Consider the following 4,496-nt stretch of genomic DNA (forward strand, 5'->3'; position numbering starts at 1 on the left):
AGGTTGTCGCTGTTCTCATTTCTGCTACTTCTCATTGCTTTCGTTTTTCTTCGATTTACTCTGAATCCATATTCTGTACTCATTATACTGTTCATTACATTCAACAGATCCCTTAATTCTTCTTCACTTCCACCCAGGATAGCAATGTCGTCAGCGAATCGTATCAGTGATATCCTTCACCTCAGATTTTAATTCCAGTCTCGAACCTTTCTTTTATTTTCATCTTGCGTCTTCGATGTTTAGATTGAACAGTTCTTACAGCCTTTTTAATCCGAGCACTTCGTTCTTGGTCTTCCACTCTTATTATCCTCTTGGCTCTTGTGCATGTTGTATAATAGACGTCTCTCCCTGTAGTTTATGCTATTTTCCTCAGAATTTCGGATATCTTACGCTATTTGACATTATCGAACTCTTTCTCCAGGTGAACAAATCCTATGGACGTGTCCTGATTTTTTTTAGTCTCGCTTCCATTATCAACAGCAACTTCAGAACTGCATTTCTTGTCCCTTTGCCTTTCCTAAGGACAAACATCATCATCTAACACATCCCCAGTTTTCTTTTCCGTTCTTCTGTATATTATTCTTGTCAAGAACTTAGATGAATAAGCTGTTAAGCTGATCGTGCGATAATTCTCGCACTTGTCATCTCTTGCAGTCTTAGGAATTGTATGGATGTCATTTTTTCGAAAGTCAGACGGTATATCACCAGACTCATACATTCTACACATCAGCGTTAATAGTCTTTTTGCTGCCATTTCCCCCAATGAATTTAGAAATTCTTATGTAATGTTATTTATAGCTTCTGCCTCATTCTATCTTTAAAAAAAAAAAAAGATTCAAATGGCTCTTAGCACTATGGGACTTAACATCTGAGGTCATCAGTCCCCTAGAACTTAGAACTACTTAAACCTAACTAACCTAAGGACATCACACACCCGAGGCAGGATTCGAACCTGCGACCGTAGCGGTCGCGCGGTTCCGACTGTAGCGCCTAGAACCCGCTCGGCCACCGCGGCCGGCTTAAAACTTCTAAAGCTCTTTTAAATTCTGATTCTAATACTGGATCTTCCATTTCTTCCATATCGATTGCTGTATTTTTTTTTTCTATCACGTTATCAGACAATTCTTTCCCCTCATAGAGGCCTTCAGTGGATTCCACACTTCCGCTCTCTCCTCTGCATTTAACAGTGGAATTCCCATTGCATTCTTAGTGTTACTACCCTTGCTTTTAATTTCTCCGAAAGTTGGTTTCATCTTCCTCTATGCTGAGTGAGTCCTTCCGACAATCACTTCTTTTCAATTCCTTCAGATTTCTCTTGCAGCCATTTCACATCAGCTTCCCTGCACTTTCTTTTATTTCACTCATAAGTGACTTGAATTTCTGAACTACTGAATTTACCGAAACATTTTTGTAGTTCCTTCTTTCGTCGATCAACTGAAGTATTCCTTCTGATACCCATGGTTTCTTCGCCTTTGCTTCCTTGTACGTACGTTTTTCTCTCCAACTTCTGTGATTTCCCTTTTTAGGGATGTCCATTTCTTTTCTGCTGAGTTGCCTACTGAGCAGTTACTTATCGCTTTTAGCTGTAGCCTTAGAGTTCTTCAGGCATGTCTCTTCATTCCTCAGTACTTCCGAATCCAACTTCTTTGCGCATTCGTTCTTCCTGACAACTATCTTAAACTTTAGCCTACTCATCATCAAAACTAAATTGTGATTTGAATCTATATCTGCTCCTGGGTATGTCTTACAATCTAGTACCTGATTTCAGAATCTCTGTCTGATCATGATGTAATCTAACTGAAATCTTTCTGCATATCGCGTCCTTTTCCAAGTATGCCTCCTCACCTTGTTATTCTTGAGCAGAGTATTCGCTATTAGTAGCTGAAATTTATACCAGAACGCAGTCTTCCTCCTCTCCATTCTTTGATCCAACCTCATATTCTCGCGTAACCCTTTCCTCTACTCCTTCCCCTACAACCGGGTTCCAGTCCCCCATGGATATTAGATTTTCATCTCCTTTTACGTACGGTACTGAATTACCCGTTCAATATCCCCATATTGTCTATCTCTTCATCTTCAGAATTCGACGTCGGCATGTATACCTGAAGTATCGCTCTCGGTGTTGGTTTGCCGGCCACGGTGGCCATGCGGTTCTAGGCGCTCAGTCCGGAACCGCACGACTGCTACGGTCGCAGGTTCGAATCCTGCCTCGGGCATGGATGTGTGTGATGTCCTTAGGTTAGTTAGGTTTAAGTAGTTCTAAGTGCTAGGGGAATGATGACCTCAGATGTTAAGTCCCATAGTGCTCAGAGCCATTTGAACCATTCGTTGGTTTCTATCGATTCCGATGAGAACAACCCTATGATTGAACTGCCACAATAACACTCTCTCTGCCCTACCTTCATATTCATGGCGAATCCTACTCCCGTTATACCATTTTCTGCTGCTGTTGATATTATGCTATACTCATCTGACCAAAACTTCTTATTGTCTTTCTATTTCACTTCACCGACCCCCAGTATATGTAGATTGAGTCTTTGCATTTCTCTTTTCAGATTTTCTAGCTTTGCTACCACGTTCAAACTTCTAACATACCATGCCCCGGCTCGTAAAACGTTATCGTTTCGTTGGTTATTAAACATTTTTCTCATGGTCACCTCCCCCTTGTCATTTCTCTTCAGGAGACCCGAATGGGGGAGTATTTCGGAATCTTTCACCATTGAAGAGATCATCATGACACTTTTTCAACTGCAGGCTACAAGTCTTGTGGATACACGTTATGTGCCTTTAATGCAGTGGTTTCCATTGCCTTTTGCATCCTCAAGCCGTTGATCATTGCTGACTTTTCCGCATTTAGGAGCAGTTTCCTACCAGAAGGGCAAGAGAGCACCCTGAACCTCTGTCTTCTCCTTCGCCCTCTTTACAGGGCTGTTGGCAGGATGAGGGTGACTTCTGATGCCGGAAGTCTTTGGCCGACAAAGGAGACTCGAAACCGCACGTAAGCAAATATCTCGGGAAGGGCACGTTTGGGAACCAAATTTAATGGAACATTTTTACTACTATAATCGTATACTTTGACCAATACCAGTTTTCTCTGCTAATTGTGTTTCAAGCTACTTGCAGCTTTTTTTCAATGTAGACTCCTCAGAACAAGCTTCAAGACGGTAGTCAAACTTGCCCCACACTTCTGTGAGCATGTCTGAAGTTACTGCACGCACTGCTGTGTAGAGCCACAGTTTATACAAACTTGCATGAGGGGGAGACACATAGCGTCTTTCGCCACCCCCATAAAATATAACAACATACGGTGATATTAGGCGACTATGGGACCCATTGGTTCAACGCGAAATCCATTCACTACTTACAGCCCACCAATCATTGAGGTAGCTCATTATTAAGAAATGCACTCTCTGGCGTTAGGACCTTGCTTATTCTGTATAAGAAATATTAGTAAATAATAATAGTGATGTTGTCACTGTTTGTTGGTAATATTTACTGACAAAATACAACCTAAAGCTAGATTGCGTACTTACGGCTATCCTGTGTGGCCGTTTCCTAGTACGACTTAAAAACAGTGAGAGATTATTAATTGATCACCGATGCGTCGGTTCTCGATTGTGTTCAGGAGACGTACTGATTGATTACGTGAAGGTGTTTTCTTAATTGACCTTTTGAGCCAGATTGCTTTCACGCAATCAGAATCTTCGATGAAAATACCTAAGGGACCTATTTGAATATAAAAATGGAAACGAAAGCAAATTAGTGAAATTTCGTAAGAGAAAGATTAACAGATCGGAAGTTGAACACATTAGTGATCTGACAAATACAACCGAGACACCGCGATAAAGAGCGAACCTGTAACAAAGATCATATACATCATTTGTGGTTAGTGAAAGAAAATAATAAGAAGAAAATTACTGCATCGTAAAATATAACTATATTTTGAACAATGGCTTTAAGCTTCTAGACATTGACAAATACACGATAAATGCATGACTTATATCTGATATTTCTTTTGTATATGGCTCAGTCCAATAATCGCTGCTTTGTCAATCCGTTCTTTCTTAAAATTAAATGTCCTTGCGTGTGCGTAAGTACATTGTATCCTCACCCGAGTTACCGAACTGTTTGTTCGTCGTTGCACATAGTTTTTACGCAAAATAAAAATACAACTGGTAGCAGTGCTATGTAGTACGTCTTAACATGTCGGCGACCAACAATACAAGGGATAATGAAGTTTCTAGAATATTTCTTAACAAAAGGTAGATTGTTCTTTCTTCCCGTTTCGCAGCTTCATGCTATCAAGCGCTGCGGCAATGATTTTAAATAACTGCACCCAGCGGGTCATAGTGTTTAGAGTATTTAAACGCTAGACGCCCGTCTTGGTACAGGCACACATTAAGAAAAGAAAATATTTCGTCTCTTTACTCTCGCGCTGCGATGCTTAGCATCTTTACGAACTACAGCTCGTTGGCTGTCCTTATCTTTTATGACAA

This window comes from Schistocerca cancellata, chromosome 8 (genome assembly GCF_023864275.1).
Source record: "Schistocerca cancellata isolate TAMUIC-IGC-003103 chromosome 8, iqSchCanc2.1, whole genome shotgun sequence".
Taxonomy (NCBI): Eukaryota; Metazoa; Arthropoda; class Insecta; order Orthoptera; family Acrididae; genus Schistocerca; species Schistocerca cancellata.